The 24,769-nt window shown below is 44.3% G+C and overlaps 51 non-coding genes across 51 annotated transcripts; all 51 read right to left on the bottom strand.

The window, feature by feature from the left end:
* Positions 1-205: 205 nt before the first annotated feature.
* Positions 206-278, bottom strand: trnak-cuu (transfer RNA lysine (anticodon CUU)). Its single transcript has one exon. It is a non-coding gene; the product is annotated as a tRNA-Lys (tRNA).
* A 389-nt stretch (positions 279-667) lies between these two features.
* trnag-acc (transfer RNA glycine (anticodon ACC)) lies at positions 668-740 on the bottom strand. The gene has a single exon. It is a non-coding gene; the product is annotated as a tRNA-Gly (tRNA).
* A 124-nt stretch (positions 741-864) lies between these two features.
* trnay-gua (transfer RNA tyrosine (anticodon GUA)) lies at positions 865-953 on the bottom strand. The gene is given in 2 exon segments: positions 865-900; positions 917-953. It is a non-coding gene; the product is annotated as a tRNA-Tyr (tRNA).
* Positions 954-1,552: 599 nt separating this feature from the next.
* Positions 1,553-1,625, bottom strand: trnak-cuu (transfer RNA lysine (anticodon CUU)). Its single transcript has one exon. It is a non-coding gene; the product is annotated as a tRNA-Lys (tRNA).
* A 389-nt stretch (positions 1,626-2,014) lies between these two features.
* On the bottom strand, positions 2,015-2,087 carry trnar-acg (transfer RNA arginine (anticodon ACG)). Its single transcript has one exon. It is a non-coding gene; the product is annotated as a tRNA-Arg (tRNA).
* A 124-nt stretch (positions 2,088-2,211) lies between these two features.
* Positions 2,212-2,300, bottom strand: trnay-gua (transfer RNA tyrosine (anticodon GUA)). The gene is given in 2 exon segments: positions 2,212-2,247; positions 2,264-2,300. It is a non-coding gene; the product is annotated as a tRNA-Tyr (tRNA).
* Positions 2,301-2,905: 605 nt separating this feature from the next.
* Positions 2,906-2,978, bottom strand: trnak-cuu (transfer RNA lysine (anticodon CUU)). The gene has a single exon. It is a non-coding gene; the product is annotated as a tRNA-Lys (tRNA).
* A 389-nt stretch (positions 2,979-3,367) lies between these two features.
* On the bottom strand, positions 3,368-3,440 carry trnag-acc (transfer RNA glycine (anticodon ACC)). The gene has a single exon. It is a non-coding gene; the product is annotated as a tRNA-Gly (tRNA).
* Positions 3,441-3,564: 124 nt separating this feature from the next.
* Positions 3,565-3,653, bottom strand: trnay-gua (transfer RNA tyrosine (anticodon GUA)). The gene is given in 2 exon segments: positions 3,565-3,600; positions 3,617-3,653. It is a non-coding gene; the product is annotated as a tRNA-Tyr (tRNA).
* A 605-nt stretch (positions 3,654-4,258) lies between these two features.
* On the bottom strand, positions 4,259-4,331 carry trnak-cuu (transfer RNA lysine (anticodon CUU)). Its single transcript has one exon. It is a non-coding gene; the product is annotated as a tRNA-Lys (tRNA).
* Positions 4,332-4,720: 389 nt separating this feature from the next.
* Positions 4,721-4,793, bottom strand: trnag-acc (transfer RNA glycine (anticodon ACC)). The gene has a single exon. It is a non-coding gene; the product is annotated as a tRNA-Gly (tRNA).
* A 124-nt stretch (positions 4,794-4,917) lies between these two features.
* On the bottom strand, positions 4,918-5,006 carry trnay-gua (transfer RNA tyrosine (anticodon GUA)). The gene is given in 2 exon segments: positions 4,918-4,953; positions 4,970-5,006. It is a non-coding gene; the product is annotated as a tRNA-Tyr (tRNA).
* Positions 5,007-5,605: 599 nt separating this feature from the next.
* On the bottom strand, positions 5,606-5,678 carry trnak-cuu (transfer RNA lysine (anticodon CUU)). The gene has a single exon. It is a non-coding gene; the product is annotated as a tRNA-Lys (tRNA).
* Positions 5,679-6,067: 389 nt separating this feature from the next.
* trnag-acc (transfer RNA glycine (anticodon ACC)) lies at positions 6,068-6,140 on the bottom strand. The gene has a single exon. It is a non-coding gene; the product is annotated as a tRNA-Gly (tRNA).
* Positions 6,141-6,264: 124 nt separating this feature from the next.
* On the bottom strand, positions 6,265-6,353 carry trnay-gua (transfer RNA tyrosine (anticodon GUA)). The gene is given in 2 exon segments: positions 6,265-6,300; positions 6,317-6,353. It is a non-coding gene; the product is annotated as a tRNA-Tyr (tRNA).
* A 599-nt stretch (positions 6,354-6,952) lies between these two features.
* trnak-cuu (transfer RNA lysine (anticodon CUU)) lies at positions 6,953-7,025 on the bottom strand. Its single transcript has one exon. It is a non-coding gene; the product is annotated as a tRNA-Lys (tRNA).
* A 389-nt stretch (positions 7,026-7,414) lies between these two features.
* On the bottom strand, positions 7,415-7,487 carry trnar-acg (transfer RNA arginine (anticodon ACG)). The gene has a single exon. It is a non-coding gene; the product is annotated as a tRNA-Arg (tRNA).
* Positions 7,488-7,611: 124 nt separating this feature from the next.
* On the bottom strand, positions 7,612-7,700 carry trnay-gua (transfer RNA tyrosine (anticodon GUA)). Its single transcript is given in 2 exon segments — positions 7,612-7,647; positions 7,664-7,700. It is a non-coding gene; the product is annotated as a tRNA-Tyr (tRNA).
* Positions 7,701-8,305: 605 nt separating this feature from the next.
* On the bottom strand, positions 8,306-8,378 carry trnak-cuu (transfer RNA lysine (anticodon CUU)). Its single transcript has one exon. It is a non-coding gene; the product is annotated as a tRNA-Lys (tRNA).
* Positions 8,379-8,767: 389 nt separating this feature from the next.
* Positions 8,768-8,840, bottom strand: trnag-acc (transfer RNA glycine (anticodon ACC)). Its single transcript has one exon. It is a non-coding gene; the product is annotated as a tRNA-Gly (tRNA).
* A 124-nt stretch (positions 8,841-8,964) lies between these two features.
* On the bottom strand, positions 8,965-9,053 carry trnay-gua (transfer RNA tyrosine (anticodon GUA)). Its single transcript is given in 2 exon segments — positions 8,965-9,000; positions 9,017-9,053. It is a non-coding gene; the product is annotated as a tRNA-Tyr (tRNA).
* A 605-nt stretch (positions 9,054-9,658) lies between these two features.
* trnak-cuu (transfer RNA lysine (anticodon CUU)) lies at positions 9,659-9,731 on the bottom strand. Its single transcript has one exon. It is a non-coding gene; the product is annotated as a tRNA-Lys (tRNA).
* A 389-nt stretch (positions 9,732-10,120) lies between these two features.
* Positions 10,121-10,193, bottom strand: trnag-acc (transfer RNA glycine (anticodon ACC)). Its single transcript has one exon. It is a non-coding gene; the product is annotated as a tRNA-Gly (tRNA).
* A 124-nt stretch (positions 10,194-10,317) lies between these two features.
* Positions 10,318-10,406, bottom strand: trnay-gua (transfer RNA tyrosine (anticodon GUA)). The gene is given in 2 exon segments: positions 10,318-10,353; positions 10,370-10,406. It is a non-coding gene; the product is annotated as a tRNA-Tyr (tRNA).
* Positions 10,407-11,005: 599 nt separating this feature from the next.
* Positions 11,006-11,078, bottom strand: trnak-cuu (transfer RNA lysine (anticodon CUU)). The gene has a single exon. It is a non-coding gene; the product is annotated as a tRNA-Lys (tRNA).
* Positions 11,079-11,467: 389 nt separating this feature from the next.
* trnag-acc (transfer RNA glycine (anticodon ACC)) lies at positions 11,468-11,540 on the bottom strand. Its single transcript has one exon. It is a non-coding gene; the product is annotated as a tRNA-Gly (tRNA).
* Positions 11,541-11,664: 124 nt separating this feature from the next.
* trnay-gua (transfer RNA tyrosine (anticodon GUA)) lies at positions 11,665-11,753 on the bottom strand. The gene is given in 2 exon segments: positions 11,665-11,700; positions 11,717-11,753. It is a non-coding gene; the product is annotated as a tRNA-Tyr (tRNA).
* Positions 11,754-12,352: 599 nt separating this feature from the next.
* trnak-cuu (transfer RNA lysine (anticodon CUU)) lies at positions 12,353-12,425 on the bottom strand. The gene has a single exon. It is a non-coding gene; the product is annotated as a tRNA-Lys (tRNA).
* Positions 12,426-12,814: 389 nt separating this feature from the next.
* trnar-acg (transfer RNA arginine (anticodon ACG)) lies at positions 12,815-12,887 on the bottom strand. Its single transcript has one exon. It is a non-coding gene; the product is annotated as a tRNA-Arg (tRNA).
* A 124-nt stretch (positions 12,888-13,011) lies between these two features.
* Positions 13,012-13,100, bottom strand: trnay-gua (transfer RNA tyrosine (anticodon GUA)). The gene is given in 2 exon segments: positions 13,012-13,047; positions 13,064-13,100. It is a non-coding gene; the product is annotated as a tRNA-Tyr (tRNA).
* Positions 13,101-13,705: 605 nt separating this feature from the next.
* trnak-cuu (transfer RNA lysine (anticodon CUU)) lies at positions 13,706-13,778 on the bottom strand. The gene has a single exon. It is a non-coding gene; the product is annotated as a tRNA-Lys (tRNA).
* Positions 13,779-14,167: 389 nt separating this feature from the next.
* trnar-acg (transfer RNA arginine (anticodon ACG)) lies at positions 14,168-14,240 on the bottom strand. Its single transcript has one exon. It is a non-coding gene; the product is annotated as a tRNA-Arg (tRNA).
* Positions 14,241-14,364: 124 nt separating this feature from the next.
* Positions 14,365-14,453, bottom strand: trnay-gua (transfer RNA tyrosine (anticodon GUA)). Its single transcript is given in 2 exon segments — positions 14,365-14,400; positions 14,417-14,453. It is a non-coding gene; the product is annotated as a tRNA-Tyr (tRNA).
* Positions 14,454-15,058: 605 nt separating this feature from the next.
* On the bottom strand, positions 15,059-15,131 carry trnak-cuu (transfer RNA lysine (anticodon CUU)). The gene has a single exon. It is a non-coding gene; the product is annotated as a tRNA-Lys (tRNA).
* Positions 15,132-15,520: 389 nt separating this feature from the next.
* On the bottom strand, positions 15,521-15,593 carry trnag-acc (transfer RNA glycine (anticodon ACC)). The gene has a single exon. It is a non-coding gene; the product is annotated as a tRNA-Gly (tRNA).
* A 124-nt stretch (positions 15,594-15,717) lies between these two features.
* Positions 15,718-15,806, bottom strand: trnay-gua (transfer RNA tyrosine (anticodon GUA)). Its single transcript is given in 2 exon segments — positions 15,718-15,753; positions 15,770-15,806. It is a non-coding gene; the product is annotated as a tRNA-Tyr (tRNA).
* Positions 15,807-16,411: 605 nt separating this feature from the next.
* On the bottom strand, positions 16,412-16,484 carry trnak-cuu (transfer RNA lysine (anticodon CUU)). Its single transcript has one exon. It is a non-coding gene; the product is annotated as a tRNA-Lys (tRNA).
* Positions 16,485-16,873: 389 nt separating this feature from the next.
* On the bottom strand, positions 16,874-16,946 carry trnag-acc (transfer RNA glycine (anticodon ACC)). Its single transcript has one exon. It is a non-coding gene; the product is annotated as a tRNA-Gly (tRNA).
* Positions 16,947-17,070: 124 nt separating this feature from the next.
* Positions 17,071-17,159, bottom strand: trnay-gua (transfer RNA tyrosine (anticodon GUA)). Its single transcript is given in 2 exon segments — positions 17,071-17,106; positions 17,123-17,159. It is a non-coding gene; the product is annotated as a tRNA-Tyr (tRNA).
* Positions 17,160-17,758: 599 nt separating this feature from the next.
* trnak-cuu (transfer RNA lysine (anticodon CUU)) lies at positions 17,759-17,831 on the bottom strand. Its single transcript has one exon. It is a non-coding gene; the product is annotated as a tRNA-Lys (tRNA).
* A 389-nt stretch (positions 17,832-18,220) lies between these two features.
* On the bottom strand, positions 18,221-18,293 carry trnar-acg (transfer RNA arginine (anticodon ACG)). The gene has a single exon. It is a non-coding gene; the product is annotated as a tRNA-Arg (tRNA).
* Positions 18,294-18,417: 124 nt separating this feature from the next.
* On the bottom strand, positions 18,418-18,506 carry trnay-gua (transfer RNA tyrosine (anticodon GUA)). Its single transcript is given in 2 exon segments — positions 18,418-18,453; positions 18,470-18,506. It is a non-coding gene; the product is annotated as a tRNA-Tyr (tRNA).
* Positions 18,507-19,111: 605 nt separating this feature from the next.
* On the bottom strand, positions 19,112-19,184 carry trnak-cuu (transfer RNA lysine (anticodon CUU)). The gene has a single exon. It is a non-coding gene; the product is annotated as a tRNA-Lys (tRNA).
* A 389-nt stretch (positions 19,185-19,573) lies between these two features.
* Positions 19,574-19,646, bottom strand: trnag-acc (transfer RNA glycine (anticodon ACC)). The gene has a single exon. It is a non-coding gene; the product is annotated as a tRNA-Gly (tRNA).
* Positions 19,647-19,770: 124 nt separating this feature from the next.
* Positions 19,771-19,859, bottom strand: trnay-gua (transfer RNA tyrosine (anticodon GUA)). The gene is given in 2 exon segments: positions 19,771-19,806; positions 19,823-19,859. It is a non-coding gene; the product is annotated as a tRNA-Tyr (tRNA).
* A 605-nt stretch (positions 19,860-20,464) lies between these two features.
* On the bottom strand, positions 20,465-20,537 carry trnak-cuu (transfer RNA lysine (anticodon CUU)). The gene has a single exon. It is a non-coding gene; the product is annotated as a tRNA-Lys (tRNA).
* A 1,274-nt stretch (positions 20,538-21,811) lies between these two features.
* trnak-cuu (transfer RNA lysine (anticodon CUU)) lies at positions 21,812-21,884 on the bottom strand. Its single transcript has one exon. It is a non-coding gene; the product is annotated as a tRNA-Lys (tRNA).
* Positions 21,885-22,272: 388 nt separating this feature from the next.
* trnar-acg (transfer RNA arginine (anticodon ACG)) lies at positions 22,273-22,345 on the bottom strand. Its single transcript has one exon. It is a non-coding gene; the product is annotated as a tRNA-Arg (tRNA).
* Positions 22,346-23,161: 816 nt separating this feature from the next.
* Positions 23,162-23,234, bottom strand: trnak-cuu (transfer RNA lysine (anticodon CUU)). The gene has a single exon. It is a non-coding gene; the product is annotated as a tRNA-Lys (tRNA).
* A 389-nt stretch (positions 23,235-23,623) lies between these two features.
* On the bottom strand, positions 23,624-23,696 carry trnar-acg (transfer RNA arginine (anticodon ACG)). The gene has a single exon. It is a non-coding gene; the product is annotated as a tRNA-Arg (tRNA).
* Positions 23,697-24,514: 818 nt separating this feature from the next.
* On the bottom strand, positions 24,515-24,587 carry trnak-cuu (transfer RNA lysine (anticodon CUU)). The gene has a single exon. It is a non-coding gene; the product is annotated as a tRNA-Lys (tRNA).
* Between the last annotated feature and the right edge of the window lie 182 nt (positions 24,588-24,769).

The raw sequence follows: 24,769 nt of genomic DNA, 5'->3' as shown, positions 1-24,769 counted from the left end.
TTGACAGGCACGTTAAGAACTACTCATTTAAGGATCATCAAACACCTTTAGTGATTCTTAGCAACCAATTCCTGGTGGAGTAACTGAAGCTTATTGTTGGGGAGGGGGGGGCTTGGAAGATGACCAGAGCACCATTTTACTTGTGCTATGGCACAACAAACAAATAGCTTAACTGAAATCATACTGACAGCTTCAGTCAAGTCATCGCCCGACGTGGGGCTCGAACCCACGACCCTGAGATTAAGAGTCTCATGCTCTACCGACTGAGCTAGCCAGGCATGAAAGTCTTTCAGAGCCCTTGAAGAAAAAAAAACAAGGTACTAATCCAATGAGATGTGAACGACACATCTATTGCGTTTACAGCTGAGTACGTTCAACCTTCTGGTGAAATTATTTTGGCGCATGCAACAAGATAGCGAAGATTATCAGATAACAGCTCACTTGTGCAAATATGATGTCTGAAAGATTGTGCAAAATGGTGGCCATAAAAGCCGAAAGAGGCACTCGAATGTGACGGAAGATGAGATGTTTTCTGTGAAAGACAAGGTGAGGGTAAGCTTTGGGTCTAGAAACAGGGTGATTGTTGAGTGTGTCTTATGGGATTTTCATGATTTGCAGTGTGGGTTGGCTAATTGCTCATTTTAGCAATGTGGAAGTGACCAAAAGCCGAGCTAGCTAGGAGTCGAACCTAAAATCTTCTGATCGGTAGTCAGATGCGTTATCCATTGCGCCACTAGCCCCATGCATTTGTATTCACGTGGCCCGCAGAGCGCAAAGATCCTCTTTTGCTTTTTCAGCCAATGAAAGGCAAAGGTCCATTTGCCAAAGAAAAAAGACATTCAGCCCACCTTAAGTGAAAGCTCTTCCTTCGAGCCGGAATTGAACCAGCGACCTAAGGATACCTGTCCCGCTTCATCTACAGTCCTCCGCTCTACCATCTGAGCTATCGAAGGGAATGGAGCAGTAGTTTTCCAGGCCTCTTTATGGATATACCATGTCCCACAGACTCCTTGAAAGGGACCCATTGTGACTCAGGCCTTCTGCTAACAGGGGATGCTAGTGCGACACTGAACCATCAAAGGCAAGATTTGGTGAAATGTCTTGTCTTGAGCAAGCATCTGTGACTTGGTGTACCTTGATAACATCACTCCCTATATGCAGTTTAGCTAATTTGGTTCTTAGTTCTTGCTAGTCATTGATGTTTTTCCCCTATCCCAAGGTTCTGCTAAAGAGAGGTGTAAGCCTCTGTCTCCTTCATCCAATGCAGCTTGCTGAGGAATTCTGTGTCCATACAAACATTTTTCAATGATCTTTTTGCAAAGAATTGGCATGTTTCATAATGATTGCTGAACATTGACAGGCACGTTAAGAACTACTCATTTAAGGATCATCAAACACCTTTAGTGATTCTTAGCAACCAATTCCTGGTGGAGTAACTGAAGCTTATTGGGGGGGGGGCTTGGAAGATGACCAGAGCACCATTTTACTTGTGCAATGGCACAACAAACAAATAGCTTAACTGAAATCATACTGACAGCTTCAGTCAAGTCATCGCCCGACGTGGGGCTCGAACCCACGACCCTGAGATTAAGAGTCTCATGCTCTACCGACTGAGCTAGCCAGGCATGAAAGTCTTTCAGAGCCCTTGAAGAAAAAAAAACAAGGTACTAATCCAATGAGATGTGAACGACACATCTATTGCGTTTACAGCTGAGTACGTTCAACCTTCTGGTGAAATTATTTTGGCGCATGCAACAAGATAGCGAAGATTATCAGATAACAGCTCACTTGTGCAAATATGATGTCTGAAAGATTGTGCAAAATGGTGGCCATAAAAGCCGAAAGAGGAACTCGAATGTGACGGAAGATGAGATGTTTTCTGTGAAAGACAAGGTGAGGGTAAGCTTTGGGTCTAGAAACAGGGTGATTGTTGAGTGTGTCTTATGGGATTTTCATGATTTGCAGTGTGGGTTGGCTAATTGCTCATTTTAGCAATGTGGAAGTGACCAAAAGCCGAGCTAGCTAGGAGTCGAACCTAGAATCTTCTGATCCGTAGTCAGATGCGTTATCCATTGCGCCACTAGCCCCATGCCTTTGTATTCATGTGGCCCGCAGAGGGCAAAGATCCTCTTTTGCTTTTTCAGCCAATGAAAGGCAAAGGTCCATTTGCCAAAGAAAAAAGACAGTCAGCCCACCTTAAGTGAAAGCTCTTCCTTCGAGCCGGAATTGAACCAGCGACCTAAGGATACCTGTCCCGCTTCATCTACAGTCCTCCGCTCTACCATCTGAGCTATCGAAGGGAATGGAGCAGTAGTTTTCCAGGCCTCTTTATGGATATACCATGTCCCACAGACTCCTTGAAAGGGACCCATTGTGACTCAGGCCTTCTGCTAACAGGGGATGCTAGTGCGACACTGAACCATCAAAGGCAAGATTTGGTGAAATGTCTTGTCTTGAGCAAGCATCTGTGACTTGGTGTACCTTGATAACATCACTCCCTATATGCAGTTTAGCTAATTTGGTTCTTAGTTCTTGCTAGTCATTGATGTTTTTCCCCTATCCCAAGGTTCTGCTAAAGAGAGGTGTAAGCCTCTGTCTCCTTCATCCAATGCAGCTTGCTGAGGAATTCTGTGTCCATACAAACATTTTTCAATGATCTTTTTGCAAAGAATCGGCATGTTTCATAATGATTGCTGAACATTGACAGGCACGTTAAGAACTACTCATTTAAGGATCATCAAACACCTTTAGTGATTCTTAGCAACCAATTCCTGGTGGAGTAACTGAAGCTTATTGTTGGGGAGGGGGGGGCTTGGAAGATGACCAGAGCACCATTTTACTTGTGCTATGGCACAACAAACAAATAGCTTAACTGAAATCATACTGACAGCTTCAGTCAAGTCATCGCCCGACGTGGGGCTCGAACCCACGACCCTGAGATTAAGAGTCTCATGCTCTACCGACTGAGCTAGCCAGGCATGAAAGTCTTTCAGAGCCCTTGAAGAAAAAAAAACAAGGTACTAATCCAATGAGATGTGAACGACACATCTATTGCGTTTACAGCTGAGTACGTTCAACCTTCTGGTGAAATTATTTTGGCGCATGCAACAAGATAGCGAAGATTATCAGATAACAGCTCACTTGTGCAAATATGATGTCTGAAAGATTGTGCAAAATGGTGGCCATAAAAGCCGAAAGAGGCACTCGAATGTGACGGAAGATGAGATGTTTTCTGTGAAAGACAAGGTGAGGGTAAGCTTTGGGTCTAGAAACAGGGTGATTGTTGAGTGTGTCTTATGGGATTTTCATGATTTGCAGTGTGGGTTGGCTAATTGCTCATTTTAGCAATGTGGAAGTGACCAAAAGCCGAGCTAGCTAGGAGTCGAACCTAAAATCTTCTGATCGGTAGTCAGATGCGTTATCCATTGCGCCACTAGCCCCATGCATTTGTATTCACGTGGCCCGCAGAGCGCAAAGATCCTCTTTTGCTTTTTCAGCCAATGAAAGGCAAAGGTCCATTTGCCAAAGAAAAAAGACATTCAGCCCACCTTAAGTGAAAGCTCTTCCTTCGAGCCGGAATTGAACCAGCGACCTAAGGATACCTGTCCCGCTTCATCTACAGTCCTCCGCTCTACCATCTGAGCTATCGAAGGGAATGGAGCAGTAGTTTTCCAGGCCTCTTTATGGATATACCATGTCCCACAGACTCCTTGAAAGGGACCCATTGTGACTCAGGCCTTCTGCTAACAGGGGATGCTAGTGCGACACTGAACCATCAAAGGCAAGATTTGGTGAAATGTCTTGTCTTGAGCAAGCATCTGTGACTTGGTGTACCTTGATAACATCACTCCCTATATGCAGTTTAGCTAATTTGGTTCTTAGTTCTTGCTAGTCATTGATGTTTTTCCCCTATCCCAAGGTTCTGCTAAAGAGAGGTGTAAGCCTCTGTCTCCTTCATCCAATGCAGCTTGCTGAGGAATTCTGTGTCCATACAAACATTTTTCAATGATCTTTTTGCAAAGAATCGGCATGTTTCATAATGATTGCTGAACATTGACAGGCACGTTAAGAACTACTCATTTAAGGATCATCAAACACCTTTAGTGATTCTTAGCAACCAATTCCTGGTGGAGTAACTGAAGCTTATTGTTGGGGAGGGGGGGGCTTGGAAGATGACCAGAGCACCATTTTACTTGTGCTATGGCACAACAAACAAATAGCTTAACTGAAATCATACTGACAGCTTCAGTCAAGTCATCGCCCGACGTGGGGCTCGAACCCACGACCCTGAGATTAAGAGTCTCATGCTCTACCGACTGAGCTAGCCAGGCATGAAAGTCTTTCAGAGCCCTTGAAGAAAAAAAAACAAGGTACTAATCCAATGAGATGTGAACGACACATCTTTTGCGTTTACAGCTGAGTACGTTCAACCTTCTGGTGAAATTATTTTGGCGCATGCAACAAGATAGCGAAGATTATCAGATAACAGCTCACTTGTGCAAATATGATGTCTGAAAGATTGTGCAAAATGGTGGCCATAAAAGCCGAAAGAGGCACTCGAATGTGACGGAAGATGAGATGTTTTCTGTGAAAGACAAGGTGAGGGTAAGCTTTGGGTCTAGAAACAGGGTGATTGTTGAGTGTGTCTTATGGGATTTTCATGATTTGCAGTGTGGGTTGGCTAATTGCTCATTTTAGCAATGTGGAAGTGACCAAAAGCCGAGCTAGCTAGGAGTCGAACCTAAAATCTTCTGATCGGTAGTCAGATGCGTTATCCATTGCGCCACTAGCCCCATGCATTTGTATTCACGTGGCCCGCAGAGCGCAAAGATCCTCTTTTGCTTTTTCAGCCAATGAAAGGCAAAGGTCCATTTGCCAAAGAAAAAAGACATTCAGCCCACCTTAAGTGAAAGCTCTTCCTTCGAGCCGGAATTGAACCAGCGACCTAAGGATACCTGTCCCGCTTCATCTACAGTCCTCCGCTCTACCATCTGAGCTATCGAAGGGAATGGAGCAGTAGTTTTCCAGGCCTCTTTATGGATATACCATGTCCCACAGACTCCTTGAAAGGGACCCATTGTGACTCAGGCCTTCTGCTAACAGGGGATGCTAGTGCGACACTGAACCATCAAAGGCAAGATTTGGTGAAATGTCTTGTCTTGAGCAAGCATCTGTGACTTGGTGTACCTTGATAACATCACTCCCTATATGCAGTTTAGCTAATTTGGTTCTTAGTTCTTGCTAGTCATTGATGTTTTTCCCCTATCCCAAGGTTCTGCTAAAGAGAGGTGTAAGCCTCTGTCTCCTTCATCCAATGCAGCTTGCTGAGGAATTCTGTGTCCATACAAACATTTTTCAATGATCTTTTTGCAAAGAATTGGCATGTTTCATAATGATTGCTGAACATTGACAGGCACGTTAAGAACTACTCATTTAAGGATCATCAAACACCTTTAGTGATTCTTAGCAACCAATTCCTGGTGGAGTAACTGAAGCTTATTGGGGGGGGGGCTTGGAAGATGACCAGAGCACCATTTTACTTGTGCAATGGCACAACAAACAAATAGCTTAACTGAAATCATACTGACAGCTTCAGTCAAGTCATCGCCCGACGTGGGGCTCGAACCCACGACCCTGAGATTAAGAGTCTCATGCTCTACCGACTGAGCTAGCCAGGCATGAAAGTCTTTCAGAGCCCTTGAAGAAAAAAAAACAAGGTACTAATCCAATGAGATGTGAACGACACATCTATTGCGTTTACAGCTGAGTACGTTCAACCTTCTGGTGAAATTATTTTGGCGCATGCAACAAGATAGCGAAGATTATCAGATAACAGCTCACTTGTGCAAATATGATGTCTGAAAGATTGTGCAAAATGGTGGCCATAAAAGCCGAAAGAGGCACTCGAATGTGACGGAAGATGAGATGTTTTCTGTGAAAGACAAGGTGAGGGTAAGCTTTGGGTCTAGAAACAGGGTGATTGTTGAGTGTGTCTTATGGGATTTTCATGATTTGCAGTGTGGGTTGGCTAATTGCTCATTTTAGCAATGTGGAAGTGACCAAAAGCCGAGCTAGCTAGGAGTCGAACCTAAAATCTTCTGATCGGTAGTCAGATGCGTTATCCATTGCGCCACTAGCCCCATGCATTTGTATTCACGTGGCCCGCAGAGCGCAAAGATCCTCTTTTGCTTTTTCAGCCAATGAAAGGCAAAGGTCCATTTGCCAAAGAAAAAAGACATTCAGCCCACCTTAAGTGAAAGCTCTTCCTTCGAGCCGGAATTGAACCAGCGACCTAAGGATACCTGTCCCGCTTCATCTACAGTCCTCCGCTCTACCATCTGAGCTATCGAAGGGAATGGAGCAGTAGTTTTCCAGGCCTCTTTATGGATATACCATGTCCCACAGACTCCTTGAAAGGGACCCATTGTGACTCAGGCCTTCTGCTAACAGGGGATGCTAGTGCGACACTGAACCATCAAAGGCAAGATTTGGTGAAATGTCTTGTCTTGAGCAAGCATCTGTGACTTGGTGTACCTTGATAACATCACTCCCTATATGCAGTTTAGCTAATTTGGTTCTTAGTTCTTGCTAGTCATTGATGTTTTTCCCCTATCCCAAGGTTCTGCTAAAGAGAGGTGTAAGCCTCTGTCTCCTTCATCCAATGCAGCTTGCTGAGGAATTCTGTGTCCATACAAACATTTTTCAATGATCTTTTTGCAAAGAATTGGCATGTTTCATAATGATTGCTGAACATTGACAGGCACGTTAAGAACTACTCATTTAAGGATCATCAAACACCTTTAGTGATTCTTAGCAACCAATTCCTGGTGGAGTAACTGAAGCTTATTGGGGGGGGGGCTTGGAAGATGACCAGAGCACCATTTTACTTGTGCAATGGCACAACAAACAAATAGCTTAACTGAAATCATACTGACAGCTTCAGTCAAGTCATCGCCCGACGTGGGGCTCGAACCCACGACCCTGAGATTAAGAGTCTCATGCTCTACCGACTGAGCTAGCCAGGCATGAAAGTCTTTCAGAGCCCTTGAAGAAAAAAAAACAAGGTACTAATCCAATGAGATGTGAACGACACATCTATTGCGTTTACAGCTGAGTACGTTCAACCTTCTGGTGAAATTATTTTGGCGCATGCAACAAGATAGCGAAGATTATCAGATAACAGCTCACTTGTGCAAATATGATGTCTGAAAGATTGTGCAAAATGGTGGCCATAAAAGCCGAAAGAGGAACTCGAATGTGACGGAAGATGAGATGTTTTCTGTGAAAGACAAGGTGAGGGTAAACTATGGGTCTAGAAACAGGGTGATTGTTGAGTGTGTCTTATGGGATTTTCATGATTTGCAGTGTGGGTTGGCTAATTGCTCATTTTAGCAATGTGGAAGTGACCAAAAGCCGAGCTAGCTAGGAGTCGAACCTAGAATCTTCTGATCCGTAGTCAGATGCGTTATCCATTGCGCCACTAGCCCCATGCCTTTGTATTCATGTGGCCCGCAGAGGGCAAAGATCCTCTTTTGCTTTTTCAGCCAATGAAAGGCAAAGGTCCATTTGCCAAAGAAAAAAGACAGTCAGCCCACCTTAAGTGAAAGCTCTTCCTTCGAGCCGGAATTGAACCAGCGACCTAAGGATACCTGTCCCGCTTCATCTACAGTCCTCCGCTCTACCATCTGAGCTATCGAAGGGAATGGAGCAGTAGTTTTCCAGGCCTCTTTATGGATATACCATGTCCCACAGACTCCTTGAAAGGGACCCATTGTGACTCAGGCCTTCTGCTAACAGGGGATGCTAGTGCGACACTGAACCATCAAAGGCAAGATTTGGTGAAATGTCTTGTCTTGAGCAAGCATCTGTGACTTGGTGTACCTTGATAACATCACTCCCTATATGCAGTTTAGCTAATTTGGTTCTTAGTTCTTGCTAGTCATTGATGTTTTTCCCCTATCCCAAGGTTCTGCTAAAGAGAGGTGTAAGCCTCTGTCTCCTTCATCCAATGCAGCTTGCTGAGGAATTCTGTGTCCATACAAACATTTTTCAATGATCTTTTTGCAAAGAATCGGCATGTTTCATAATGATTGCTGAACATTGACAGGCACGTTAAGAACTACTCATTTAAGGATCATCAAACACCTTTAGTGATTCTTAGCAACCAATTCCTGGTGGAGTAACTGAAGCTTATTGTTGGGGAGGGGGGGGCTTGGAAGATGACCAGAGCACCATTTTACTTGTGCTATGGCACAACAAACAAATAGCTTAACTGAAATCATACTGACAGCTTCAGTCAAGTCATCGCCCGACGTGGGGCTCGAACCCACGACCCTGAGATTAAGAGTCTCATGCTCTACCGACTGAGCTAGCCAGGCATGAAAGTCTTTCAGAGCCCTTGAAGAAAAAAAAACAAGGTACTAATCCAATGAGATGTGAACGACACATCTATTGCGTTTACAGCTGAGTACGTTCAACCTTCTGGTGAAATTATTTTGGCGCATGCAACAAGATAGCGAAGATTATCAGATAACAGCTCACTTGTGCAAATATGATGTCTGAAAGATTGTGCAAAATGGTGGCCATAAAAGCCGAAAGAGGCACTCGAATGTGACGGAAGATGAGATGTTTTCTGTGAAAGACAAGGTGAGGGTAAGCTTTGGGTCTAGAAACAGGGTGATTGTTGAGTGTGTCTTATGGGATTTTCATGATTTGCAGTGTGGGTTGGCTAATTGCTCATTTTAGCAATGTGGAAGTGACCAAAAGCCGAGCTAGCTAGGAGTCGAACCTAAAATCTTCTGATCGGTAGTCAGATGCGTTATCCATTGCGCCACTAGCCCCATGCATTTGTATTCACGTGGCCCGCAGAGCGCAAAGATCCTCTTTTGCTTTTTCAGCCAATGAAAGGCAAAGGTCCATTTGCCAAAGAAAAAAGACATTCAGCCCACCTTAAGTGAAAGCTCTTCCTTCGAGCCGGAATTGAACCAGCGACCTAAGGATACCTGTCCCGCTTCATCTACAGTCCTCCGCTCTACCATCTGAGCTATCGAAGGGAATGGAGCAGTAGTTTTCCAGGCCTCTTTATGGATATACCATGTCCCACAGACTCCTTGAAAGGGACCCATTGTGACTCAGGCCTTCTGCTAACAGGGGATGCTAGTGCGACACTGAACCATCAAAGGCAAGATTTGGTGAAATGTCTTGTCTTGAGCAAGCATCTGTGACTTGGTGTACCTTGATAACATCACTCCCTATATGCAGTTTAGCTAATTTGGTTCTTAGTTCTTGCTAGTCATTGATGTTTTTCCCCTATCCCAAGGTTCTGCTAAAGAGAGGTGTAAGCCTCTGTCTCCTTCATCCAATGCAGCTTGCTGAGGAATTCTGTGTCCATACAAACATTTTTCAATGATCTTTTTGCAAAGAATCGGCATGTTTCATAATGATTGCTGAACATTGACAGGCACGTTAAGAACTACTCATTTAAGGATCATCAAACACCTTTAGTGATTCTTAGCAACCAATTCCTGGTGGAGTAACTGAAGCTTATTGTTGGGGAGGGGGGGGCTTGGAAGATGACCAGAGCACCATTTTACTTGTGTTATGGCACAACAAACAAATAGCTTAACTGAAATCATACTGACAGCTTCAGTCAAGTCATCGCCCGACGTGGGGCTCGAACCCACGACCCTGAGATTAAGAGTCTCATGCTCTACCGACTGAGCTAGCCAGGCATGAAAGTCTTTCAGAGCCCTTGAAGAAAAAAAAACAAGGTACTAATCCAATGAGATGTGAACGACACATCTTTTGCGTTTACAGCTGAGTACGTTCAACCTTCTGGTGAAATTATTTTGGCGCATGCAACAAGATAGCGAAGATTATCAGATAACAGCTCACTTGTGCAAATATGATGTCTGAAAGATTGTGCAAAATGGTGGCCATAAAAGCCGAAAGAGGCACTCGAATGTGACGGAAGATGAGATGTTTTCTGTGAAAGACAAGGTGAGGGTAAGCTTTGGGTCTAGAAACAGGGTGATTGTTGAGTGTGTCTTATGGGATTTTCATGATTTGCAGTGTGGGTTGGCTAATTGCTCATTTTAGCAATGTGGAAGTGACCAAAAGCCGAGCTAGCTAGGAGTCGAACCTAAAATCTTCTGATCGGTAGTCAGATGCGTTATCCATTGCGCCACTAGCCCCATGCATTTGTATTCACGTGGCCCGCAGAGCGCAAAGATCCTCTTTTGCTTTTTCAGCCAATGAAAGGCAAAGGTCCATTTGCCAAAGAAAAAAGACATTCAGCCCACCTTAAGTGAAAGCTCTTCCTTCGAGCCGGAATTGAACCAGCGACCTAAGGATACCTGTCCCGCTTCATCTACAGTCCTCCGCTCTACCATCTGAGCTATCGAAGGGAATGGAGCAGTAGTTTTCCAGGCCTCTTTATGGATATACCATGTCCCACAGACTCCTTGAAAGGGACCCATTGTGACTCAGGCCTTCTGCTAACAGGGGATGCTAGTGCGACACTGAACCATCAAAGGCAAGATTTGGTGAAATGTCTTGTCTTGAGCAAGCATCTGTGACTTGGTGTACCTTGATAACATCACTCCCTATATGCAGTTTAGCTAATTTGGTTCTTAGTTCTTGCTAGTCATTGATGTTTTTCCCCTATCCCAAGGTTCTGCTAAAGAGAGGTGTAAGCCTCTGTCTCCTTCATCCAATGCAGCTTGCTGAGGAATTCTGTGTCCATACAAACATTTTTCAATGATCTTTTTGCAAAGAATTGGCATGTTTCATAATGATTGCTGAACATTGACAGGCACGTTAAGAACTACTCATTTAAGGATCATCAAACACCTTTAGTGATTCTTAGCAACCAATTCCTGGTGGAGTAACTGAAGCTTATTGGGGGGGGGGCTTGGAAGATGACCAGAGCACCATTTTACTTGTGCAATGGCACAACAAACAAATAGCTTAACTGAAATCATACTGACAGCTTCAGTCAAGTCATCGCCCGACGTGGGGCTCGAACCCACGACCCTGAGATTAAGAGTCTCATGCTCTACCGACTGAGCTAGCCAGGCATGAAAGTCTTTCAGAGCCCTTGAAGAAAAAAAAACAAGGTACTAATCCAATGAGATGTGAACGACACATCTATTGCGTTTACAGCTGAGTACGTTCAACCTTCTGGTGAAATTATTTTGGCGCATGCAACAAGATAGCGAAGATTATCAGATAACAGCTCACTTGTGCAAATATGATGTCTGAAAGATTGTGCAAAATGGTGGCCATAAAAGCCGAAAGAGGCACTCGAATGTGACGGAAGATGAGATGTTTTCTGTGAAAGACAAGGTGAGGGTAAGCTTTGGGTCTAGAAACAGGGTGATTGTTGAGTGTGTCTTATGGGATTTTCATGATTTGCAGTGTGGGTTGGCTAATTGCTCATTTTAGCAATGTGGAAGTGACCAAAAGCCGAGCTAGCTAGGAGTCGAACCTAAAATCTTCTGATCGGTAGTCAGATGCGTTATCCATTGCGCCACTAGCCCCATGCATTTGTATTCACGTGGCCCGCAGAGCGCAAAGATCCTCTTTTGCTTTTTCAGCCAATGAAAGGCAAAGGTCCATTTGCCAAAGAAAAAAGACATTCAGCCCACCTTAAGTGAAAGCTCTTCCTTCGAGCCGGAATTGAACCAGCGACCTAAGGATACCTGTCCCGCTTCATCTACAGTCCTCCGCTCTACCATCTGAGCTATCGAAGGGAATGGAGCAGTAGTTTTCCAGGCCTCTTTATGGATATACCATGTCCCACAGACTCCTTGAAAGGGACCCATTGTGACTCAGGCCTTCTGCTAACAGGGGATGCTAGTGCGACACTGAACCATCAAAGGCAAGATTTGGTGAAATGTCTTGTCTTGAGCAAGCATCTGTGACTTGGTGTACCTTGATAACATCACTCCCTATATGCAGTTTAGCTAATTTGGTTCTTAGTTCTTGCTAGTCATTGATGTTTTTCCCCTATCCCAAGGTTCTGCTAAAGAGAGGTGTAAGCCTCTGTCTCCTTCATCCAATGCAGCTTGCTGAGGAATTCTGTGTCCATACAAACATTTTTCAATGATCTTTTTGCAAAGAATTGGCATGTTTCATAATGATTGCTGAACATTGACAGGCACGTTAAGAACTACTCATTTAAGGATCATCAAACACCTTTAGTGATTCTTAGCAACCAATTCCTGGTGGAGTAACTGAAGCTTATTGGGGGGGGGGCTTGGAAGATGACCAGAGCACCATTTTACTTGTGCAATGGCACAACAAACAAATAGCTTAACTGAAATCATACTGACAGCTTCAGTCAAGTCATCGCCCGACGTGGGGCTCGAACCCACGACCCTGAGATTAAGAGTCTCATGCTCTACCGACTGAGCTAGCCAGGCATGAAAGTCTTTCAGAGCCCTTGAAGAAAAAAAAACAAGGTACTAATCCAATGAGATGTGAACGACACATCTATTGCGTTTACAGCTGAGTACGTTCAACCTTCTGGTGAAATTATTTTGGCGCATGCAACAAGATAGCGAAGATTATCAGATAACAGCTCACTTGTGCAAATATGATGTCTGAAAGATTGTGCAAAATGGTGGCCATAAAAGCCGAAAGAGGAACTCGAATGTGACGGAAGATGAGATGTTTTCTGTGAAAGACAAGGTGAGGGTAAGCTTTGGGTCTAGAAACAGGGTGATTGTTGAGTGTGTCTTATGGGATTTTCATGATTTGCAGTGTGGGTTGGCTAATTGCTCATTTTAGCAATGTGGAAGTGACCAAAAGCCGAGCTAGCTAGGAGTCGAACCTAGAATCTTCTGATCCGTAGTCAGATGCGTTATCCATTGCGCCACTAGCCCCATGCCTTTGTATTCATGTGGCCCGCAGAGGGCAAAGATCCTCTTTTGCTTTTTCAGCCAATGAAAGGCAAAGGTCCATTTGCCAAAGAAAAAAGACAGTGAGCCCACCTTAAGTGAAAGCTCTTCCTTCGAGCCGGAATTGAACCAGCGACCTAAGGATACCTGTCCCGCTTCATCTACAGTCCTCCGCTCTACCATCTGAGCTATCGAAGGGAATGGAGCAGTAGTTTTCCAGGCCTCTTTATGGATATACCATGTCCCACAGACTCCTTGAAAGGGACCCATTGTGACTCAGGCCTTCTGCTAACAGGGGATGCTAGTGCGACACTGAACCATCAAAGGCAAGATTTGGTGAAATGTCTTGTCTTGAGCAAGCATCTGTGACTTGGTGTACCTTGATAACATCACTCCCTATATGCAGTTTAGCTAATTTGGTTCTTAGTTCTTGCTAGTCATTGATGTTTTTCCCCTATCCCAAGGTTCTGCTAAAGAGAGGTGTAAGCCTCTGTCTCCTTCATCCAATGCAGCTTGCTGAGGAATTCTGTGTCCATACAAACATTTTTCAATGATCTTTTTGCAAAGAATCGGCATGTTTCATAATGATTGCTGAACATTGACAGGCACGTTAAGAACTACTCATTTAAGGATCATCAAACACCTTTAGTGATTCTTAGCAACCAATTCCTGGTGGAGTAACTGAAGCTTATTGTTGGGGAGGGGGGGGCTTGGAAGATGACCAGAGCACCATTTTACTTGTGCTATGGCACAACAAACAAATAGCTTAACTGAAATCATACTGACAGCTTCAGTCAAGTCATCGCCCGACGTGGGGCTCGAACCCACGACCCTGAGATTAAGAGTCTCATGCTCTACCGACTGAGCTAGCCAGGCATGAAAGTCTTTCAGAGCCCTTGAAGAAAAAAAAACAAGGTACTAATCCAATGAGATGTGAACGACACATCTATTGCGTTTACAGCTGAGTACGTTCAACCTTCTGGTGAAATTATTTTGGCGCATGCAACAAGATAGCGAAGATTATCAGATAACAGCTCACTTGTGCAAATATGATGTCTGAAAGATTGTGCAAAATGGTGGCCATAAAAGCCGAAAGAGGCACTCGAATGTGACGGAAGATGAGATGTTTTCTGTGAAAGACAAGGTGAGGGTAAGCTTTGGGTCTAGAAACAGGGTGATTGTTGAGTGTGTCTTATGGGATTTTCATGATTTGCAGTGTGGGTTGGTTAATTGCTCATTTTAGCAATGTGGAAGTGACCAAAAGCCGAGCTAGCTAGGAGTCGAACCTAGAATCTTCTGATCCGTAGTCAGATGCGTTATCCATTGCGCCACTAGCCCCATGCCTTTGTATTCATGTGGCCCGCAGAGCGCAAAGATCCTCTTTTGCTTTTTCAGCCAATGAAAGGCAAAGGTCCATTTGCCAAAGAAAAAAGACAGTCAGCCCACCTTAAGTGAAAGCTCTTCCTTCGAGCCGGAATTGAACCAGCGACCTAAGGATACCTGTCCCGCTTCATCTACAGTCCTCCGCTCTACCATCTGAGCTATCGAAGGGAATGGAGCAGTAGTTTTCCAGGCCTCTTTATGGATATACCATGTCCCACAGACTCCTTGAAAGGGACCCATTGTGACTCAGGCCTTCTGCTAACAGGGGATGCTAGTGCGACACTGAACCATCAAAGGCAAGATTTGGTGAAATGTCTTGTCTTGAGCAAGCATCTGTGACTTGGTGTACCTTGATAACATCACTCCCTATATGCAGTTTAGCTAATTTGGTTCTTAGTTCTTGCTAGTCATTGATGTTTTTCCCCTATCCCAAGGTTCTGCTAAAGAGAGGTGTAAGCCTCTGTCTCCTTCATCCAATGCAGCTTGCTGAGGAATTCTGTGTCCATACAAACATTTTTCAATGATCTTTTTGCAAAGAATCGGCATGTTTCATAATGATTGCTGAACATTGACAGGCACGTTAAGAACTACTCATTTAAGGATCATCAAACACCTTTAGTGATTCTTAGCAACCAATTCCTGGTGGAGTAACTGAAGCTTATTGTTGGGGAGGGGGGGGCTTGGAAGATGACCAGAGCACCATTTTACTTGTGCTATGGCACAACAAACAAATAGCTTAACTGAAATCATACTGACAGCTTCAGTCAAGTCATCGCCCGACGTGGGGCTCGAACCCACGACCCTGAGATTAAGAGTCTCATGCTCTACCGACTGAGCTAGCCAGGCATGAAAGTCTTTCAGAGCCCTTGAAGAAAAAAAAACAAGGTACTAATCCAATGAGATGTGAACGACACATCTATTGCGTTTACAGCTGAGTACGTTCAACCTTCTGGTGAAATTATTTTGGCGCATGCAACAAGATAGCGAAGATTATCAGATAACAGCTCACTTGTGCAAATATGATGTCTGAAAGATTGTGCAAAATGGTGGCCATAAAAGCCGAAAGAGGCACTCGAATGTGACGGAAGATGAGATGTTTTCTGTGAAAGACAAGGTGAGGGTAAGCTTTGGGTCTAGAAACAGGGTGATTGTTGAGTGTGTCTTATGGGATTTTCATGATTTGCAGTGTGGGTTGGCTAATTGCTCATTTTAGCAATGTGGAAGTGACCAAAAGCCGAGCTAGCTAGGAGTCGAACCTAAAATCTTCTGATCGGTAGTCAGATGCGTTATCCATTGCGCCACTAGCCCCATGCATTTGTATTCACGTGGCCCGCAGAGCGCAAAGATCCTCTTTTGCTTTTTCAGCCAATGAAAGGCAAAGGTCCATTTGCCAAAGAAAAAAGACATTCAGCCCACCTTAAGTGAAAGCTCTTCCTTCGAGCCGGAATTGAACCAGCGACCTAAGGATACCTGTCCCGCTTCATCTACAGTCCTCCGCTCTACCATCTGAGCTATCGAAGGGAATGGAGCAGTAGTTTTCCAGGCCTCTTTATGGATATACCATGTCCCACAGACTCCTTGAAAGGGACCCATTGTGACTCAGGCCTTCTGCTAACAGGGGATGCTAGTGCGACACTGAACCATCAAAGGCAAGATTTGGTGAAATGTCTTGTCTTGAGCAAGCATCTGTGACTTGGTGTACCTTGATAACATCACTCCCTATATGCAGTTTAGCTAATTTGGTTCTTAGTTCTTGCTAGTCATTGATGTTTTTCCCCTATCCCAAGGTTCTGCTAAAGAGAGGTGTAAGCCTCTGTCTCCTTCATCCAATGCAGCTTGCTGAGGAATTCTGTGTCCATACAAACATTTTTCAATGATCTTTTTGCAAAGAATCGGCATGTTTCATAATGATTGCTGAACATTGACAGGCACGTTAAGAACTACTCATTTAAGGATCATCAAACACCTTTAGTGATTCTTAGCAACCAATTCCTGGTGGAGTAACTGAAGCTTATTGTTGGGGAGGGGGGGGCTTGGAAGATGACCAGAGCACCATTTTACTTGTGCTATGGCACAACAAACAAATAGCTTAACTGAAATCATACTGACAGCTTCAGTCAAGTCATCGCCCGACGTGGGGCTCGAACCCACGACCCTGAGATTAAGAGTCTCATGCTCTACCGACTGAGCTAGCCAGGCATGAAAGTCTTTCAGAGCCCTTGAAGAAAAAAAAACAAGGTACTAATCCAATGAGATGTGAACGACACATCTATTGCGTTTACAGCTGAGTACGTTCAACCTTCTGGTGAAATTATTTTGGCGCATGCAACAAGATAGCGAAGATTATCAGATAACAGCTCACTTGTGCAAATATGATGTCTGAAAGATTGTGCAAAATGGTGGCCATAAAAGCCGAAAGAGGCACTCGAATGTGACGGAAGATGAGATGTTTTCTGTGAAAGACAAGGTGAGGGTAAGCTTTGGGTCTAGAAACAGGGTGATTGTTGAGTGTGTCTTATGGGATTTTCATGATTTGCAGTGTGGGTTGGCTAATTGCTCATTTTAGCAATGTGGAAGTGACCAAAAGCCGAGCTAGCTAGGAGTCGAACCTAAAATCTTCTGATCGGTAGTCAGATGCGTTATCCATTGCGCCACTAGCCCCATGCATTTGTATTCACGTGGCCCGCAGAGCGCAAAGATCCTCTTTTGCTTTTTCAGCCAATGAAAGGCAAAGGTCCATTTGCCAAAGAAAAAAGACATTCAGCCCACCTTAAGTGAAAGCTCTTCCTTCGAGCCGGAATTGAACCAGCGACCTAAGGATACCTGTCCCGCTTCATCTACAGTCCTCCGCTCTACCATCTGAGCTATCGAAGGGAATGGAGCAGTAGTTTTCCAGGCCTCTTTATGGATATACCATGTCCCACAGACTCCTTGAAAGGGACCCATTGTGACTCAGGCCTTCTGCTAACAGGGGATGCTAGTGCGACACTGAACCATCAAAGGCAAGATTTGGTGAAATGTCTTGTCTTGAGCAAGCATCTGTGACTTGGTGTACCTTGATAACATCACTCCCTATATGCAGTTTAGCTAATTTGGTTCTTAGTTCTTGCTAGTCATTGATGTTTTTCCCCTATCCCAAGGTTCTGCTAAAGAGAGGTGTAAGCCTCTGTCTCCTTCATCCAATGCAGCTTGCTGAGGAATTCTGTGTCCATACAAACATTTTTCAATGATCTTTTTGCAAAGAATTGGCATGTTTCATAATGATTGCTGAACATTGACAGGCACGTTAAGAACTACTCATTTAAGGATCATCAAACACCTTTAGTGATTCTTAGCAACCAATTCCTGGTGGAGTAACTGAAGCTTATTGGGGGGGGGGCTTGGAAGATGACCAGAGCACCATTTTACTTGTGCAATGGCACAACAAACAAATAGCTTAACTGAAATCATACTGACAGCTTCAGTCAAGTCATCGCCCGACGTGGGGCTCGAACCCACGACCCTGAGATTAAGAGTCTCATGCTCTACCGACTGAGCTAGCCAGGCATGAAAGTCTTTCAGAGCCCTTGAAGAAAAAAAAACAAGGTACTAATCCAATGAGATGTGAACGACACATCTATTGCGTTTACAGCTGAGTACGTTCAACCTTCTGGTGAAATTATTTTGGCGCATGCAACAAGATAGCGAAGATTATCAGATAACAGCTCACTTGTGCAAATATGATGTCTGAAAGATTGTGCAAAATGGTGGCCATAAAAGCCGAAAGAGGAACTCGAATGTGACGGAAGATGAGATGTTTTCTGTGAAAGACAAGGTGAGGGTAAGCTTTGGGTCTAGAAACAGGGTGATTGTTGAGTGTGTCTTATGGGATTTTCATGATTTGCAGTGTGGGTTGGCTAATTGCTCATTTTAGCAATGTGGAAGTGACCAAAAGCCGAGCTAGCTAGGAGTCGAACCTAGAATCTTCTGATCCGTAGTCAGATGCGTTATCCATTGCGCCACTAGCCCCATGCCTTTGTATTCATGTGGCCCGCAGAGGGCAAAGATCCTCTTTTGCTTTTTCAGCCAATGAAAGGCAAAGGTCCATTTGCCAAAGAAAAAAGACAGTCAGCCCACCTTAAGTGAAAGCTCTTCCTTCGAGCCGGAATTGAACCAGCGACCTAAGGATACCTGTCCCGCTTCATCTACAGTCCTCCGCTCTACCATCTGAGCTATCGAAGGGAATGGAGCAGTAGTTTTCCAGGCCTCTTTATGGATATACCATGTCCCACAGACTCCTTGAAAGGGACCCATTGTGACTCAGGCCTTCTGCTAACAGGGGATGCTAGTGCGACACTGAACCATCAAAGGCAAGATTTGGTGAAATGTCTTGTCTTGAGCAAGCATCTGTGACTTGGTGTACCTTGATAACATCACTCCCTATATGCAGTTTAGCTAATTTGGTTCTTAGTTCTTGCTAGTCATTGATGTTTTTCCCCTATCCCAAGGTTCTGCTAAAGAGAGGTGTAAGCCTCTGTCTCCTTCATCCAATGCAGCTTGCTGAGGAATTCTGTGTCCATACAAACATTTTTCAATGATCTTTTTGCAAAGAATCGGCATGTTTCATAATGATTGCTGAACATTGACAGGCACGTTAAGAACTACTCATTTAAGGATCATCAAACACCTTTAGTGATTCTTAGCAACCAATTCCTGGTGGAGTAACTGAAGCTTATTGTTGGGGAGGGGGGGGCTTGGAAGATGACCAGAGCACCATTTTACTTGTGCTATGGCACAACAAACAAATAGCTTAACTGAAATCATACTGACAGCTTCAGTCAAGTCATCGCCCGACGTGGGGCTCGAACCCACGACCCTGAGATTAAGAGTCTCATGCTCTACCGACTGAGCTAGCCAGGCATGAAAGTCTTTCAGAGCCCTTGAAGAAAAAAAAACAAGGTACTAATCCAATGAGATGTGAACGACACATCTATTGCGTTTACAGCTGAGTACGTTCAACCTTCTGGTGAAATTATTTTGGCGCATGCAACAAGATAGCGAAGATTATCAGATAACAGCTCACTTGTGCAAATATGATGTCTGAAAGATTGTGCAAAATGGTGGCCATAAAAGCCGAAAGAGGCACTCGAATGTGACGGAAGATGAGATGTTTTCTGTGAAAGACAAGGTGAGGGTAAGCTTTGGGTCTAGAAACAGGGTGATTGTTGAGTGTGTCTTATGGGATTTTCATGATTTGCAGTGTGGGTTGGCTAATTGCTCATTTTAGCAATGTGGAAGTGACCAAAAGCCGAGCTAGCTAGGAGTCGAACCTAAAATCTTCTGATCGGTAGTCAGATGCGTTATCCATTGCGCCACTAGCCCCATGCATTTGTATTCACGTGGCCCGCAGAGCGCAAAGATCCTCTTTTGCTTTTTCAGCCAATGAAAGGCAAAGGTCCATTTGCCAAAGAAAAAAGACATTCAGCCCACCTTAAGTGAAAGCTCTTCCTTCGAGCCGGAATTGAACCAGCGACCTAAGGATACCTGTCCCGCTTCATCTACAGTCCTCCGCTCTACCATCTGAGCTATCGAAGGGAATGGAGCAGTAGTTTTCCAGGCCTCTTTATGGATATACCATGTCCCACAGACTCCTTGAAAGGGACCCATTGTGACTCAGGCCTTCTGCTAACAGGGGATGCTAGTGCGACACTGAACCATCAAAGGCAAGATTTGGTGAAATGTCTTGTCTTGAGCAAGCATCTGTGACTTGGTGTACCTTGATAACATCACTCCCTATATGCAGTTTAGCTAATTTGGTTCTTAGTTCTTGCTAGTCATTGATGTTTTTCCCCTATCCCAAGGTTCTGCTAAAGAGAGGTGTAAGCCTCTGTCTCCTTCATCCAATGCAGCTTGCTGAGGAATTCTGTGTCCATACAAACATTTTTCAATGATCTTTTTGCAAAGAATCGGCATGTTTCATAATGATTGCTGAACATTGACAGGCACGTTAAGAACTACTCATTTAAGGATCATCAAACACCTTTAGTGATTCTTAGCAACCAATTCCTGGTGGAGTAACTGAAGCTTATTGTTGGGGAGGGGGGGGCTTGGAAGATGACCAGAGCACCATTTTACTTGTGCAATGGCACAACAAACAAATAGCTTAACTGAAATCATACTGACAGCTTCAGTCAAGTCATCGCCCGACGTGGGGCTCGAACCCACGACCCTGAGATTAAGAGTCTCATGCTCTACCGACTGAGCTAGCCAGGCATGAAAGTCTTTCAGAGCCCTTGAAGAAAAAAAAACAAGGTACTAATCCAATGAGATGTGAACGACACATCTATTGCGTTTACAGCTGAGTACGTTCAACCTTCTGGTGAAATTATTTTGGCGCATGCAACAAGATAGCGAAGATTATCAGATAACAGCTCACTTGTGCAAATATGATGTCTGAAAGATTGTGCAAAATGGTGGCCATAAAAGCCGAAAGAGGCACTCGAATGTGACGGAAGATGAGATGTTTTCTGTGAAAGACAAGGTGAGGGTAAGCTTTGGGTCTAGAAACAGGGTGATTGTTGAGTGTGTCTTATGGGATTTTCATGATTTGCAGTGTGGGTTGGCTAATTGCTCATTTTAGCAATGTGGAAGTGACCAAAAGCCGAGCTAGCTAGGAGTCGAACCTAAAATCTTCTGATCCGTAGTCAGATGCATTATCCATTGCGCCACTAGCCCCATGCATTTGTATTCACGTGGCCCGCAGAGCGCAAAGATCCTCTTTTGCTTTTTCAGCCAATGAAAGGCAAAGGTCCATTTGCCAAAGAAAAAAGACATTCAGCCCACCTTAAGTGAAAGCTCTTCCTTCGAGCCGGAATTGAACCAGCGACCTAAGGATACCTGTCCCGCTTCATCTACAGTCCTCCGCTCTACCATGTGAGCTATCGAAGGGAATGGAGCAGTAGTTTTCCAGGCCTCTTTATGGATATACCATGTCCCACAGACTCCTTGAAAGGGACCCATTGTGACTCAGGCCTTCTGCTAACAGGGGATGCTAGTGCGACACTAAACCATCAAAGGCAAGATTTGGTGAAATGTCTTGTCTTGAGCAAGCATCTGTGACTTGGTGTACCTTGATAACATCACTCCCTATATGCAGTTTAGCTAATTTGGTTCTTAGTTCTTGCTAGTCATTGATGTTTTTCCCCTATCCCAAGGTTCTGCTAAAGAGAGGTGTAAGCCTCTGTCTCCTTCATCCAATGCAGCTTGCTGAGGAATTCTGTGTCCATACAAACATTTTTCAATGATCTTTTTGCAAAGAATCGGCATGTTTCATAATGATTGCTGAACATTGACAGGCACGTTAAGAACTACTCATTTAAGGATCATCAAACACCTTTAGTGATTCTTAGCAACCAATTCCTGGTGGAGTAACTGAAGCTTATTGGGGGGGGGGCTTGGAGGATGACCAGAGCACCATTTTACTTGTGCAATGGCACAACAAACAAATAGCTTAACTGAAAACATACTGACAGCTTCAGTCAAGTCATCGCCCGACGTGGGGCTCGAACCCACGACCTTGAGATTAAGAGTCTCATGCTCTACCGACTGAGCTAGCCAGGCATGAAAGTCTTTCAGAGCCCTTGAAGAAAAAAAACAAGGTACTAATCCAATGAGATGTGAACGACACATCTATTGCGTTTACAGCTGAGAACATTCAACCTTCTGGTGAAATTGTTTTGGCGCATGCAACAAGATAGCGAAGATTATCAGATAGAAGCTCACTTTTGCAAATATGATGTCTGAAAGATTGTGCAAAATGGTGGCCATAAAAGCCGAAAGAGGCACTCGAATGTGACGGAAGATGAGATGTTTTCTGTGAAAGACAAGGTGAGGGTAAGCTTTGGGTCTAGAAACAGGGTGATTGTTGAGTGTGTCTTATGGGATTTTCACGATTTGCAGTGTGGGTTGGCTAATTGCTCATTTTAGCAATGTAGTAGTGACCAAAAGCCGATCTAGCTAGGAGTCGAACCTAGACTCTTCTGATCCGTAGTCAGATGCGTTATCCATTGCGCCACTAGCCCCATGCGTTTGTATTCACGTGGCCCGCAGAGTGCAAAGATCCTCTTTTGCTTTTTCAGCCAATGAAAGGCAAAGGTCCATTTGCCAAAGAAAAAAGACAGTCAGCCCACCTTCAGTGAAAGCTCTTCCTTTGAGCCGGAATTGAACCAGCGAACTAAGGATACCTGTCCCGCTTCATCTACAGTCCTCCGCTCTACCATCTGAGCTATCGAAGGGAATGGAGCAGTAGTTTTCCAGGCCTCTTTATGGATATACCATGTCCCACAGACTCCTTGAAAGGGACCCATTGTGACTCAGGCCTTCTGCTAACAGGGGATGCTAGTGCGACACTGAACCATCAAAGGCAAGATTTGGTGAAATGTCTTGTCTTGAGCAAGCATCTGTGACTTGGTGTACCTTGATAACATCACTCCCTATATGCAGTTTAGCTAATTTGGTTCTTAGTTCTTGCTAGTCATTGATGTTTTTCCCCTATCCCAAGGTTCTGCTAAAGAGAGGTGTAAGCCTCTGTCTCCTTCATCCAATGCAGCTTGCTGAGGAATTCTGTGTCCATACAAACATTTTTCAATGATCTTTTTGCAAAGAATTGGCATGTTTCATAATGATTGCTGAACATTGACAGGCATGTTAAGAACTACTCATTTAAGGATCATCAAACACCTTTAGTGATTCTTAGCAACCAATTCCTGGTGGAGTAACTGAAGCTTATTGGGGGGGGGGGGGGCCTGGAGGATGACCAGAGCACCATTTTACTTGTGCAATGGCACAACAAACAAATAGCTTAACTGAAAACATACTGACATCTTCAGTCAAGTCATCGCCTGACGTGGGGCTCGAACCCACGACCCTGAGATTAAGAGTCTCATGCTCTACCGACTGAGCTAGCCAGGCATGAAAGTCTTTCAGAGCCCTTGAAGAAAAAAAAACAAGGTACTAATCCAATGAGATGTGAACGACACATCTATTGCGTTTACAGCTGAGTACATTCAACCTTCTGGTGAAATTGTTTTGGCGCATGCAACAAGATAGCGAAGATTATCAGATAACAGCTCACTTGTGGAAATATGATGTCTGAAAGATTGTGCAAAATGGTGGCCATAAAAGCCGAAAGAGGCACTCGAATGTGACGGAAGATGAGATCTTTTCTGTGAAAGACAAGGTGAGGGTAAGCTTTGGGTCTAGAAACAGGGTGATTGTTGAGTGTGTCTTATGGGATTTTCATGATTTGCAGTGTGGGTTGGCTAATTGCTCATTTTAGAAATGTGGAAGTGACCAAAAGCCGAGCTAGCTAGGAGTCGAACCTAGAATCTTCTGATCCGTAGTCAGATGCGTTATCCATTGCGCCACTAGCCCCATGCGTTTGTATTCACGTGGCCCGCAGAGCGCAAAGATCCTCTTTTGCTTTTTCAGCCAATGAAAGGCAAAGGTCCATTTGCCAAAGAAAAAAGACAGTCAGCCCACCTTCAGTGAAAGCTCTTCCTTTGAGCCGGAATTGAACCAGCGAACTAAGGATACCTGTCCCGCTTCAACTACAGTCCTCCGCTCTACCATCTGAGCTATCGAAGGGAATGGAGCAGTAGTTTTCCAGGCCTCTTTATGGATATACCATGTCCCACAGACTCCTTGAAAGGGACCCATTGTGACTCAGGCCTTCTGCTAACAGGGGATGCTAGTGCGACACTGAACCATCAAAGGCAAGATTTGGTGAAATGTCTTGTCTTGAGCAAGCATCTGTGACTTGGTGTACCTTGATAACATCACTCCCTATATGCAGTTTAGCTAATTTGGTTCTTAGTTCTTGCTAGTCATTGATGTTTTTCCCCTATCCCAAGGTTCTGCTAAAGAGAGGTGTAAGCCTCTGTCTCCTTCATCCAATGCAGCTTGCTGAGGAATTCTGTGTCCATACAAACATTTTTCAATGATCTTTTTGCAAAGAATCGGCATGTTTCATAATGATTGCTGAACATTGACAGGCACGTTAAGAACTACTCATTTAAGGATCATCAAACACTTTTAGTGATTCTTAGCAACCAATTCCTGGTGGAGTAACTGAAGCTTATTGTTGGGGAGGGGGGGGCTTGGAAGATGACCAGAGCACCATTTTACTTGTGCAATGGCACAACAAACAAATAGCTTAACTGAAATCATACTGACAGCTTCAGTCAAGTCATCGCCCGACGTGGGGCTCGAACCCACGACCCTGAGATTAAGAGTCTCATGCTCTACCGACTGAGCTAGCCAGGCATGAAAGTCTTTCAGAGCCCTTGAAGAAAAAAAAACAAGGTACTAATCCAATGAGATGTGAACGACACATCTATTGCGTTTACAGCTGAGTACGTTCAACCTTCTGGTGAAATTGTTTTGGCGCATGCAACAAGATAGCGAAGATTATCAGATAACAGCTCACTTGTGCAAATATGATGTCT

This window comes from Oryzias latipes, chromosome 6, assembly GCF_053564925.1.
Source record: "Oryzias latipes strain Hd-rR chromosome 6, Olatipes_Hd-rR_3.1".
Lineage (NCBI taxonomy): Eukaryota > Metazoa > Chordata > Actinopteri > Beloniformes > Adrianichthyidae > Oryzias > Oryzias latipes.
The sequence above is the reverse complement of the archived record's forward strand: the minus strand, read 5'-3'. Positions and strand labels throughout refer to the sequence as shown.